Genomic DNA, 14078 nt, shown 5'->3' with positions numbered 1-14078 from the left:
CAGAGTAGAGTGGTATAAAGAAAGGGTGATTTTTTTTTCTTAGAAATTATTTTAAACAAAAGGAGAGGTCCTGACCAAAAGAGAATGGGTCTTATCATTAAATTGGCTGCTCCCACAGACATTGTGACTTTGAAGTCCTTTTTAAGACTGACAGAGTTCCCAAAAGATAGTATGTGGTTTGTTAATAGATCTAGGGTGCTGACAGCTAATTCAAACATCTGTTAGATAAAAGTGCCAAAAAGCCCCATTGAAGTGTGCGATCTATACAGACATTTGGCAAGCCGGGTCTAACTAAGGTGATGCCTCTTTTGGGCATGTGCTGCATTCAGCATGGGGGCACACCAAGCTGAAAGTAAAGCATTGTTTTTTTGTGTGTTTTTCACATTGGTAAGCAGTCCTAGTTACTATAAGAAAGGAACCCCAAAAGCAAGGTTTGTTGTGGTGAATGTAAGAAAGATGAAGACGTAATGGGCAAATGTGAGTCACATTCTACTCAGGCTGCAAAATAGTAACAGTAGCAGCTATGCTAGAGCAACCCCCCCCCCCCCCAAAAAAAAACAAAAACACAAACTTTTCGTACTGAAATGGGTGTTTATTATTCCTATTACAAGATTGTTATTGAGGCACCATTATTTCTGAATGGAGTGTGGGAAATTATGAATGACAATCTAACTGAATACCCTCTGGTGATTAACACATTAAAAAGGTTCAGCCTTTACCCAGAGTATGGAAATGGTCCTTAGGACTCTAAGGCATTTGTATGCCAGGATGCATATGAAAAGTTTCCAGTTGGTGGCTTGGCTGACTGCCTTGGAATCAATTCCAGGATATAGTGCTACAGACCTGTCAGGGTTGCTAAGGGAGTGTATGCATCCAGAGGAGTTCAATGCAGTGGCTCTCAGAGCCACTCTAATTAAAGCCTCACCTCTGAAACACATGTATAGACACCTCAAAAGCCTGAGCTGTAGGAGCCTGTCACTGATACTGAAAGATACATGACTACAGTCATCCTTCTGGTGAGCCAGAAAAGCATCCCAGAGGGACCAAGTATCATGACCAGAGTTGAGTGGAGATTGAACCCATGGTCACCGATTCACATGGTAGGAGCCAACATCACCAAAGAAGGTATCCTAATGATATGTAGAGACTGACGTAACAACGTTAGTGTTAAATGTGAATTTGATTTGTCAGAAGATCCAACTGGAATTAACACTGACGTGTGGAGCATGAGTCCAAAAGGTAATTAATCGTCAATTAGACAATGATACCTCTATTGCTTTGTTCTGTATTCAGGCTCAAGCATGGATTCAAAATATTATTATAGGCATACTGAGACAAGGATATGCCAGGATCCTTCCCCTAGAATTAAGACAATTGGTACTAAGTGAGGCAACGGATATGGAGAAAGAATGTGCAGATTGGTGGATACTGGTTAATAATGCAGAGTAAAGCACCACAAATGCTTTAGCTCTACCAAAAGTGTCTGCTCAAATTAAGCATATCTTTCCTATTATCACCTTGGGAATGTGTGTAAATAATGCTCTTCTGGAAGTCGATTAATATTTTTGCATGTGTTTCTGAGAGCCGCTTAGGAATGGTTTGTGAAAACCATGCCCTTGACCTAGAGGACATGTGTTTGAATCAAAATCTTGCCAGATGCAACCACATGATAAGGAGAAATGACTTGCTTAACTCATCTATAGTTCGTAATATAGGTTATCATTGCATTTGTATTAACACTTTGGGTAAGGAAGTTATTGTTGTTAATTCAGATTCTCAGTTGAATGGCATAACAGCACTTTTTGTTTATGCAATGTATTGATATTGAAAGGATGTGACTTTGAATATAAGGTTCCAAGAATTATATTGTTGTAAATTAAGAAGAACTTTGTGCTGTATGATCGTCTAAAGCCAATACACATTGGCATGGACTTTAACAGTAACTGTCTGACCACATTTCATGAAGACTTCAAGCGACTACTGGAAGAAAATGATAATCAACAGAGTATCAAGATTTTGGACACTGGTGATCAAACAGGGACTCATTCGAAGTGGAGAGTTTTTTTGGATGGCCTCCTACAGCTTCCAGTATATGGAACCATGAACTTCAACAAGTTGTAATTTTAATGGTGATTCAGTTGATTATGATTGTTTGTATGATTGAGGTGTGGTGTGCATGGAAGAGAATGTATGCCAGAATGAGTGTGATGGGTTGTTCATTGAATTATTATCAGATTGACTTTAAAAAATGTGGAGGTTAAAACTTGATGAGTGTAAAACTGGACCAGTGGACAGCACTGCCTCATGTCATCATTCCACTGATGCTGCAACATCAGGTGTAGAGTAGAGGAGTCTGTGGCCACTTGGTACCAGAACTCAATCAGGTTATCATGGGCATTTGGCCTTTCATCTCTCATTGTCCATTGTGGGTGATCGTGGTCATCTAATAAGCTGACCAGAGGGCATCTGACCCTAGTTCCTGAGTGGGTTACTAGCCTGAATACGGCTGGAGTAATTGAAGAACACATCTTCCTAAGGCAGAGAAGTGCTAAGGAACTGGGTAAAGTATCATCCTCCCTTGTGTACGTGAGGGACGAACTTGGCTGCTACTAGGTGCAGGAGTCCTGGGAGCAGTAGACCAAGAGGTCTCTTGTGTACATGTTGGGAGGAGAGTTGAGAGTGTGGTATTGTTAGTAAGTGAGTGGAGTGAACACTGACAGTTTTGAGACAGTGAATGAGTGGTCCTTGTTTCATTTTTGTATGTGTGTGTTGCTTGATGTTTGGGTGTTAGTGGTATTCTCACTTGGTTTTTTTGTTTCTCTTGTCATTGCTATTTGTGGGTTTGAAAGGGTTAATGAGAAAGCAAACCTGAGAGTCTGTAAGCTGTGCAATTGCTAAGCAACCAGCCAGCTGCTGCTCTGTAAGGCAGGGAGCCAGTCAGCTCTCAAGTCTCCTAGTTTGTGAAGTGCCTGTGAAGCAACTTGCTGGATCTGTTTGTTGTATATATTTGTATATAAAGTCAACTATCGGTGTAAAATAATAATAATAATAGCTTAACCCTTTATATACTGTTCTGTGCTGTTATGAATGTTTGATACTTAGTTCTTTACAATATATTTGTTGTGCTTGCCTCTTGAGTCATTTGTTTTACGCAAAAATACCTCTATAAGGCTCACCGGGCACCACACCTTTGTCATTCATTTAGCAAAATTAGCTGACCAAACCTTTAAGTTATCCAGCCACCCCTTTCCTAATCTCACAGAGACATTATTAATTGGGGCCTGCCTTAAATCAAATGTATCTGTTTTTCCATATTTGGTTTTGAACATTTAACAGATTAGCGTCTTAATTGGCCTCATTTGAATATTGAGATTAGCCACGGTTAACATTGGCTAAGATCAAGCTTTGCTTGATCTTTTAATTAGGTGTGTCATGGTGCAATCCTCCCTGGCGCACCCCAGTACTTGTGGGGCATTAAGTTTGACCCCAAAAAACAGGGCCAGGCCAAGCTGCTGTGTAGCTGGGTCAGGGCTGGGCCAAGCCCCTTTCCCCTAAGTGGGTGGATCGGGGCTGGGGCCAAGCTACCCTCCTGTGCGTGCTCACCCTAGGTGCAGGACTGTGTCTGCAGTCTGGATCCGGCCCATGGAGGGATGAGGTACTGCCCATCCGGCTGTAGGACAAAAAGGTTGGCCTAGTACAGGGGTGGGCAGAATGGATCAGCTGGTGGCCCAGCTCCATTTCCCAGTGTTGCTGTGGCTGGTTTCCATGAGACCCCGGCAGTGGCAGGGCTGTGACAGCATGGGGCCAGGGTTTCCGGGGCCAGTAGGCCCGGGCTGGGATCTTGCGGTGGTGCTAGTGTGGTCTAGAGCCAGTGCAGACCTGGGATGCACTGCCTGCACACTCCTGCCCACCTCGGCCTCGTGGATCATGGGCTTGGGCCCATCAGGGAAGAACTATAAGGCTCCCTCAGTAGGCAGCTTGGGGGGGCAGGTAAAGAACTTGGGGGACACATCATCAAGTAGAGAGCAAACAGGGAGGTGACAGGACCCTAGGCAGGACAGACCTACAGTTCAGGACTGAGAGATTGGAGAGAGAGTGGTTTTCTTGTGAGAAATGTGCCCCCACCGGTAACTGGGTATTTCTGTCTTTGATAGATTTCCAGTGTGTGTTCATTCTTGTGTTTTGTTGTTGTTTGGTCTCTCCTACGTATTTTCCATCAGGGCATTTGGTGCATTGGATGAGATATATTACATGTCTGGAGGTACAGCTGTAAGATCCAGGGATGCTGATGCCTCTGTTGTGGGGTGTAGTGATTGTCTCTCAGTCCTGATCCTCAAAGGAAACTTACACAACACTTCCCAGAGACGAGCCTATGAACTCCACTTCATCAACCTCCTGGACACTAAAAATCTTGGACTAAATATAGACATTGGATTTATGACACATTATAACCTGCCTGACAGCTGACTCCCTAGGTATCTCTCCACTAATTCATCCCCCTTCTTTCTCTCTTCCCCCCCTCCCCGCCCCGCCCGTCTCTCACCCATTGACTCCTCAATCTACATTTTCACTGACTACCTGTCTTGTATGCATACCAGCCCAGCCACTGGCTTCTTTACTTTTCACTCCATCCAGGAAGAGCACAGACCAACTGCTGAAACTTCCTTAGCCTGATGAAGTGTTTTTGAACCCAAAAGCTTGCTTAATAATTGTTTTCCAACTATTTAAGTCGGTCTAATAAAAGATATCAGATTTACCCAAAGAACTTTGTCTGCCTATGTCCTTAGACTAACACGGCTACAACCTACACCCCTGGGGTGAGAACGGAACAACGCTCAGGCAGGAAAGACTGAGGGACTGGAGGGGAGGCATTACTGAGGGCAGCCACGTGCCTGTACCCCCACCAATCACCGCGGGTTTAAGCAGCAGTAAGGCCCCGCCCCCTACATTCAGTTAGGGCCCCCCCATTTGCGCATGCGCTGTGCCTCAGCGAGTGAGGCAGATCTGAGGTATGGCAAACCCGCGTGGGAGGGGACGGGAGAGAAGTGGTTGACAAGAGGAGGTCACGTGTCCCGGTATGCGGAGCAGCGTCTGCCTGGCCTCCGCCTCTGCCTCAGAGCACGCTTTGGCGCAGGAGACCCTGGGGGCGGAACCACACCCCCGCCAGATCCCGCCCCCTGCGCGCTGGCCCCGCCCCTGCCCGCCCCAGCCCAGCCCCGGCTGTTCGCGGGCCCTGCAGCGCTGTGTGCGGCTGCTGCGCTGCCTGCTGCAGCCGCCGCCTCGCCCGGCCCGGAGCCACACGTCTTGGGTAAGCACCACCGCACCAGAGCGCGCGCTGAGGGGTGGGTTCTTAAGCGCTGCGTCACCGCCCCTCTCCTCCCCCGCAGGCGCCGGTGTCTCCGGGCTGGCTGGTGCGTCACCCCCCGCAGGGCCAGAACGAGGCTGGGCGCCACCAGTTGGCTGCCGCCTGCGCATGGGGGTGCGGTGCGGGAGGGGTTAAGCGTGGCCGACAACTCCGCAGTGGGCTGGGGGTCCGGCTGCGCATGCGTCTTGGCTCCGCCCCAGCCCTCGAAGTAGCTGAGGCGGGGGAGCGGGTAGTAGGTGCCTACAGGGCTGGTGGGAAGCGGGGTGCAGATGGGGTTGATGAGATCAGCCCCGAGGGTTCAAATTCTGGTCGCGTTTGATGCCTGATTCTCCACCAGCCTGCTGCACCGTCCTCCCATGCCCGCCCCCCCCCCCATGCCCTGGGAGCCCCTCCAGGTGCCACTCAGCACCTGCAGTTTGCAAGAGAAACCCCAAGGTCTGGAACAGGAGCCCGTGGTCATGGCCTTCTTGCGTTCTCTGCAGCAGGGCAGCTGCTCCCGTATCTTTCAGTGTTCAGGAAAAAAAATGTGAAAGAGCTGGCATTTTCTGTGCTTTTCCAGGGGTGCCTCGGGTCTGAAACCGTTGAGAGACGCTGTGTTAGGTAGTGGGAAGCCCTTCCTAGCTCCAGAGGGGCTTGAAACGGACCAAATCTCTGTGGCTGGAAGCTTTTAAGGGCACCTTAGATGAATATTTGTGTAGGATGGTTTCAGACCACGGATTCTCAACCAAGGTGCTGGGAAACCTGGGATGCCTTGAGATCCTTTCACGTTTGCTACAGGAAGACATGCAGTGTTACTGCTGTGAGAGAGACCCGAAGGGTGCATCCCCAGCAGCAGCAATGTGCATTTCCCTGGGGACAAATAGTAGCTGCATGCCTTATGCCACTGCTGCTTTTCCCTGGGGGAACGCCTGTGTCAAGTGTGCTATGGCACACACCAGGTTATCCTGGGTAGGATAGGGGAGGCTTGGGCCAGAAACTGTGCTGGCCCTAGCAGCCTTACTTGGGGGCCTCCTGGGCTGCAGCTGTGGCAGGAAGCCTGGCTGGCCGCCAGACTGTGGTTCTGGCTGGCCAGGCTCTGATTTTGGGTAGCACGTGTTACTACCACATGCGCTTCCCTGCTCTTTTTGATGTAGGATTTTTTTGTCCCCAGGATCCCCTGGGGTCAAGAAACCCCACCATGCTGCGAAGTAGCAGCACAGGGAATGCTTACATGTGAGATGTGCGGCACTGCAGACAGGTCTGCGGCGCCACATCCCACACGTCTGTGCTCATCTGGATGTGCCCAAAGTTTTCAAGTAGGGATCCACAGTGTTAAAACACGCTGCCCTGTTGTGGGCTTTCTGAGCTCTTAGCAACAGAAGAATGGCTCTAGTGTTTTTCTGCAGTCAAAAAATGAGTGAATGCTAAGAGCTGGCATTTCCCAAGAGGTGCCTCAAGCCTCAGGAGGAGTGTTTGAGTCTAAAATGGTTGAGGGCCACTGTTTTAGATACAGCTGATCCTGCCTTGAGGAGGGGTCGCCCTAGCTGGCCTTCTGTAGGGTTTTTCAGCCTAATTTTCCTATGTATGTTTCTGTTCAAAACCATGATGGCGGACGGGCAAGAGCAGTAAGGAAGTGTTATTTGCCAGCCAGTTTCTCTAGGGAAGAGCTGTTAAGGTTTGAGTTAAAACTGAAGGAGGAGTTAGTTATCCATAACTCCATCAAGAAAGATGTAGGCAGATTCGAAAGAGTCCAGGGAGTGTGCAACAAGACTGATTAGAGGTGTAACAAATAGGGCTTATGAGCAAAGGTTGAAAGAACTGGGATTATTTGGCCTGGAGAAGAGAAGATTGAGGGACAATATGATAACAGTGTTCAAATATATAAAGGGTGGCTTCTAAGGGGGATGGCATTTGACTGTTTTCTGTGACTGCAGGAGGCAGGACAAGACAAAATGATCTTAAATTGCAGTCAGTGAAACTTAGACCAGATAATTAGGAGGAACTGTGAAGGTAGGCTGAGTATTGGAGCAGGTCATCTAGAGAGGATGTGGGATCTTTATTATTGGGAGGTTTTTTAAGAGCAGGTTGAGGGGGATGGTTTAGAACAGTGTTTCCCAATCGGTATGTCCAGCTGTGCCGTGCCATTTTGGGCTGGAGCCACACCCCCCGCCTGCTGCTGCTCTGGGCAGCCAGACAGACATGAGGCATGGCTTCAGCCAGTGATTCAAACACTATGCCACCTGCTTCCTGTTGCTTGCTGTGCCGCGCTTCCCCCCCGGTCTGCAGCATTCAGCTGCTTGCCACCCTATCCCCCCTGATCCACAGTGTTTGGCAGCTGCCCCCCCCTCTACTTTCCTCTCAGCCCTGCTCAGCCAGTGTGCTGTGGGGTGGGGGAGGCCATGTAAGTGTGTCACAGGGTGAAAAGGTTGGGAAACACTGGTTTAGAAATAGATGATCATTCCCTGGGCTTGGACTACATGCACCTCCTGAAATCCCTTCCAACCCTATTTTTCTGTGATTCTAAGTGCAGCAATTGGTCTGGAAAGCTCTAGTGTAAGCTCTGTAGCCTGCATTTTGTGCTGCTTTCGTTAGGTATACAGATCAGTTAATGTTTATTTTGTTGCTGTTTACAAAATTTAAGATTTTCTTTTTTCTCCCCCGCAACAGGTTGTCAGTTTAAACAAATGACCTGGCCAGTAAGCTTCATAGACAACGTACTGAGATATTTTGTTTCTTACTGGTAACATCCAAACAAATTAAGGTGGGGAATTTTGGATCTTCATTATAGCTTGAAAGAGATATAATATCTGTAGAGATTCATTCTCATATCAGACTATATGCATGTAATAGTAAAAACTTCCTATTTGGGCAGGCATTGACAAAGCTAAGCTGGGATACTCTTGGGAGGTTTTGTTTTTATGCTATTTTTGTTCCTTTTTAGGTTGTTTTATTCTCGTGTACATTCTTCTGTTTTATAAGTTTTTGTGTTCTGTTATTGTAAGCTTCTCTGAGCTTTGTTGGGAAGGGCAGCATATACATTGAATAAGTAAATAATATTTTCATGAATTGCTGAGAGGTGTTTTCTCATCTGTATATCAGCAAAGTTTTAACTGATTCCAAAGCAAGATGTCTATTGGTGAGGCTGCTTTTTTGCAAGATAAATGCTGCAGATATTTTAGCCAAACACATACAGGAAAGAGAACCTGTACGGTTGATTTCTCTGCTGGGAATGTCTAATCAACTTCTAGTTTTGTGATAGCCAGGCCTGGTTGAATGCACTTAACTGATAGCATTTAACCTCAAGAAAAAGCAAACAAGTTTGTATTGCTAAACCAGAAGCCTATAGTAATGCAGTATTTCTGCACATTGAACAATCATTTAAGTATTTGAATAACCATTAATTTTATTATTTATGTGTATTAATTTGTTTCTTTCTGTCATAAATCGTGCTAGATAATTAACTTCTTCACTGTGGTGGTGAGGATCAGGGGTGATAAAAGCTTAATCATAGTGAAAGCTGCATTGCTTTTCCTAAAACAAAATCAAGTAACTTGGTTTATTTAGATTACTACCCTGATGTTTTAAGAGGAAGGGTGTGTATTTTGTGTCCTCATCTCTGGTTTAAGGATGTCAGTCCTCATTCTTTGTAGCAGAAATTGATCACCTCTCCCAGGTCAGCATGAACTTGACCAGAAGGTATGTGTTGCAGTATGTTCAGGTAATGCAAAAAATAGAATGAATGTTGAAGCAGGACCAATGATGAGATTTTGGTATTTCAGCTCCTTAACTTTCTGATAGGTTAAAGTGTTAGTGGTTGAGTTTGTAACATCTTCCATATCATTCGATCCAATTTATTAGTTGGGGTTTTTTCCTCATGGAATAATAGCTTGGAAAATTGTGCCCATGTTGACTTGTAAAAAATATTTAAGTGTGAACTGTGGTTGTTTTCTGTAGGTTTAGATGGACATAGATTTAATTTTGGTGCTTTGGAGTTGGAATGTTATTTCCTTGGCTTAGATGTACAGTGTATTGCATGCAAGCACAAAGATTCAGGATTGAAAAAAGGCTGTTACTTGTCTGGAGTATGTAGTTATCCATACTCATTGTAAACTATCAGTTCTCTTTCAGTACCTAGTGCTCCCATTGCTATTGTGCTGTCAGCCCCAAAATTAACTAATTCCCCCTTTTTTTAGGGTTTCTGTTTTGAGCCTGCTAGTAGAAGATTTGAAAATGAGGGGAGGTAGAAACTGTGATGCTAACTAGTTCCTGTCATTTTAAGGCCTCTAATAGCAGCCCTTTGGTAGTTCTTTCCTCTTGGTTTTGTCTGGTGTGGTTAATGGGAGTACAGTTACAAAGTAGGCAATTACAGGTACAGGCATGCAGTTAACCTAAGTATAATTAAGTTACCAAATAGACAGTAGGGCTGAAAGGTGCTAGGCACTTAACTGAAATGCAGATAAACTGAGTTTGTTACAATGTAAACAGTAGGAAACAAATTGGGACTGGCATTTGTATAATGCAGTTAAGCAAATTATGCATTTACCTAGTATGCATGTAAGTGGAGCACACTGATCCTGTTTGACTAAATTCTCACAAAAGTGCTCTTCTGTAGTTTTCTGGAATCCAATTTACGCTGTTATCTGGTGCCATGAGCTCATATGTGATGCATTATTTTTAGGTTTAATTTTTCCTGGTTAAATTGTAATGGTGGTCTCTCATGATGATTGGGACATACATTAATAGCTTCCTTGTAATGTTCTGCTCAGCTGGCTATAACTGATAATGAGTATGATTTTAAATTAGGAAACAAGAAACCTTAGGTCAAGCAGTAGATACTACTAGTTATTTACTTATTTATTTTGCAATGTGCTTTTGACTTTCCTAAAGAAAGGTTGATTTACACTGGTTGCTATTATTTCGGTCTTGCCAATCAGAAGGTGCGTCATGCCTGTGTATATTACTTTAAAGTTTGACATAGCTTAGTATATACAAATGTTCAGTTTAATACTTTCACCTTTTACCGGTTTCCCTCGCTTTTTGCAGGTTCTTTGTGTTAATTTGCTGTTATTCGATGACCCTTTTTATACCAAAAATTCTTATATGTGAGGTAAATTCACTATTATGTGATTGATGTGGTGGAAGCCTACAGTCAGCTGCTTTGTGCAGTGCATTGTGGCAGTGACACACACCAAAATATAGATCCTGTGTGGATCTGTGCTCCTCGCTTGTTGTCTGTGACACGTGTTTCTGTAGTTGCCACCCCCATTATGATAGTGCCCTGTGCTTGTGTGTACTGTCTGCTATAGGCAAGTATCAACATTGTCTTGTAAAAGTGGTAGAAATGGGTCTGGGAGTCAGTACAGTTGAGGTCTTGGTATGTATCCCTATTTGTTACATTGTAAAGTATTTTTCCTTTATGCAAATTCAAGTTATGCGCCATTTTCCAGGAACGCATGTACAGCATAAAGTGAAGAAAACTTTTTTTTGTTACTAAATGGTGAATGATGTGTTTTTTTGCACTAGATCCCAATCTGTGGTACATGTATCACCAGTGATACGCAGATAATCTGTCAGTGGTACACGTTAACACATTTATTATAATTAATTTATATGACAAAAATTTGCTGGAGGTACTTAATGTTGAACTGAAAAATTTGCTGGTGGTACTGAAGGTTGTGTTGTTTTAAATTGGTGGGCGCAATCTGTCAGTTTGGGAACTGCTGTGCTAGATGATGATGGTGATTTTTAGTTGTCATTGCTGTCAAGCTGCATATGGATGGAAATTTGAATTCTGTTAAAATGCACAAAAACATTTTTACGTTGTCAGTTGGATACTGTTTTTAAAGTTTATCTAATGTAAGTTTTATCTAAACGTGTTTTGCATTTAAAGTTGATTAGTTACTTAGGAGAATTATCAGTAATTACTGAATGAAGTGATTTGTTTCTGATCACTGTAACCAGTGTTAGCACTTCTAGATCTCATCCTCCTAAGTACTTCTAGATCTCATCCTTATAAGCCCTCACACTTAGATTAGAAAAGGAAAAAACTTGCTTGCATTTTTGCTTTCCAGTTGGTCATTGAACTAAAGTAGGTGAAGGAACTAAAAAGGAAGAGGATGATGTTTCTGCATCTGCAGAAGAGACCATGGTTTTCAGAAGCATATCTAGTACTTAAAATGGCTCTAGCCGATCATTGTCACCATTCAGTGATTTCACTTTCTCTAAAGCCCTGGCAGTAAATATTTACTTGAATATAGTTTTCCATATATGATGATAACTTTAGGTTTTATTAATTTAAGTTTTAAATTAGGTTTGGTTTGTTAATTTAAAATTTTTCTTTAAAAAAAAACCCTCACTTTTTATTCACTGGTAGCTTAAGAACCTTTTCTGCCTTGAATATATTAAATTTAGCTAGTAATAAAAATGAAAACGCTGGATTTGGAAAACACTGTAAGAAATGTTCCAGCTCATTTTATAGAGGATTATTTTATGATCAATTTTTGTTATCTTTTAACATTTATTTATTTATTTATTTTTAAATCATGATACCAAATTCTACAGTGTTATACTACCGGGTATTAGCTGGTGATTGCAGAGGTCAAGAATGATTTTTTTTCAGTGAGCAGTGGAAAAATAGCCAGTTTTGTTATTTGGGGATATGCTGGTAGCGTAGAAGTATATTGCATTGAAAGATCAGGCAATTTTTCCTGTCAAAAATAAATAAATAAATGGCAAGAGATTGCCAGTCTGTTTTAAACTAAATTACCATTTAACTTTATATTTTCATTAGCTTTCACCCATCACCTCCATAAAGCACATCCATCGTGGGATGCATATCAAAAGGATAAGGAAGTCAGAAATGTTAGATTGTGTGGTATTAAAAAAATATGATTTAAGTGTAAGGCACGTCTGAAAGGGAGACTGCATTTATTTAGCTCATTAGGGGTGACCTGTATTTTGAGGAACACAATCTCTCTAATCAGTATATGGTAATGATAGTTGTAATTTTTCTTCTCTGTGATTAAGGCTATCTTAATTTCTGCAAATTCAGGAAGCACATTTCAAGATCTTACTACTTATTATCTAATATTGTAAAGCATTAAAGGACCATTTTTCCCAAAGGTACCAACTGTATGTCAGCTGAGATCTGATGGACCATGAAGTAGCTTTTGAAAGGAGCAGGAGACGGGGCCTGTGGAGAACCTAGGATTTTACTTTTATTAAGAGTAAATTTGTGGTATCCTTTGGCTTTCAAAGGTCTTGAACTATGTTAACTAGAGGAAATGTGATATGCAATTTTGAGTCAAATTACACTCAACATGATTTCTTGATCTGTAATTTACCAAAGCTAAACTGTTACAGATACTAAACTAAACAGAAATAAAACAGTATCAACTCAAAGAAATACTCTCCATAATAATAGACTAGAGTTGTATCATCAAATTGCTATCATAACCAATAATGTGCTGTGAAGCTAAAAGTGTCTGATAAAAATTTTTAGTAGTCTTTACAGTCATAGTTTATATAGCTGGTTAATACTGAAAATATATTATCTGAAGTCTGAATTGCATCTTCAAAGTCAGTTATAGAACATTCTTTGTTTTACTTCAGTTTTATGTAATAACTAAGTCTTTCCTCCAACAGGGTTATCTACACCTGCTAATTAGCACAGAGGAATAAACTCTAGCGCGTATTGCATATTGCTCTGAGTTTATTGCTCCCAGGTGCCGCATTTGAATATGTGCCCGGGACTGCAGCATATTGAGCCAGGTTGCAGCAGCTCCAGCTGTCAGGACCCGGGCTGCTCCAACCCGGCTCAGCGTACTGTGGAAGGGCTGGCTGGGGCACAAGGGTAGTTCAGTGCGGAGCCAGCCCCCGCACTGTAGCACCCTCGTGCTCCAACCAGCCCCCTCAGCATCTACACGTGCGTTCTGCACAACTAAAAAAACTCTGCCATAGGATAGTACTTGTATTTGTAAGAACTAACCTGTGGCAGAGTTAATTAGAGGTTCAGTCTTTACTGCAGAACTAATTAGGCAGCTCCACAGTAAATGTCTCATGTAGATGCGCCCACAGAGAATAGACTCAAACTTGTGTTTGCAAGTGTTCTTGTTAATAGTTTCTTATTTACCTGAAATTACAAATGACCTTAAGTGCCTTTTGACGTCTAAGAACAGAACACACTTAAATACAGTTTTCTAGAAAACTATATTTAGGTTTGTTTAAACCAAGGGTATCAAGGGATGCATAAGACTGAATTGAGCCCATAAACTACCCCATGTGCTGTGTGCAGCGTGCGCCCTGTACTGCACTTAGGAAGCGGGTTTTTAAACCTAGTGCCCCAAGAATTGATATAACACTCAGTTGATGAATAGCAGAAAGGCTTGCTTTAATAACTACCAAAAAGCTACAAAACCAAATGACAGAAAAAGACTTTCCCAATATAAAAAGAACTATTAGTCCTTGTATTATCTTAGCTTCAAAAGAGATCTTTACCCAATGCAGGCATGAAGCAGTTCTTGTACAGCCTCACAGTGTGGATCTTTCGCATATCAGCTGGGTGGTGTCACAACCCAGTGATTTTTTTGTGCCTCGGCACTATGGAATTTCCTGGCCACATGAGAGCTCCTTTGCACGGCAGAGTGTTCTGCTGCAATTAAGAGCCTGCGTGCAGGAGAGTTCCCGCCAATTTGCAGTTTCCTTTGCAGGATGCATTTCTTCTTTGCAGCACAGA

General features: G+C 43.2%; 1 protein-coding gene across 4 annotated transcripts in view; it reads left to right on the top strand.

The window, feature by feature from the left end:
- Positions 1-4969: 4969 nt before the first annotated feature.
- STARD3NL (STARD3 N-terminal like) overlaps positions 4970-14078 on the top strand; it is a 48735-nt gene continuing 39626 nt past the window's right edge. For 2 of the 4 annotated variants that reach the window (XM_025211247.1, XM_006029740.3), the window contains exons 1-2: positions 5188-5308; positions 8012-8105. The gene's annotated coding sequence lies outside the window, so the exon portion shown is untranslated. Of the gene's footprint in view, positions 5010-5187; positions 5309-8011; positions 8106-14078 lie in introns of those variants that run through there. The other 2 variants (XM_014522788.2, XM_014522787.2) reach the window with 2 other exon arrangements.

Source organism: Alligator sinensis, unplaced genomic scaffold, assembly GCF_000455745.1.
Source record: "Alligator sinensis unplaced genomic scaffold, ASM45574v1 scaffold254_2, whole genome shotgun sequence".
In the NCBI taxonomy this organism is placed as follows: Eukaryota; Metazoa; Chordata; order Crocodylia; family Alligatoridae; genus Alligator; species Alligator sinensis.
The sequence above is the reverse complement of the archived record's forward strand: the minus strand, read 5'-3'. Positions and strand labels throughout refer to the sequence as shown.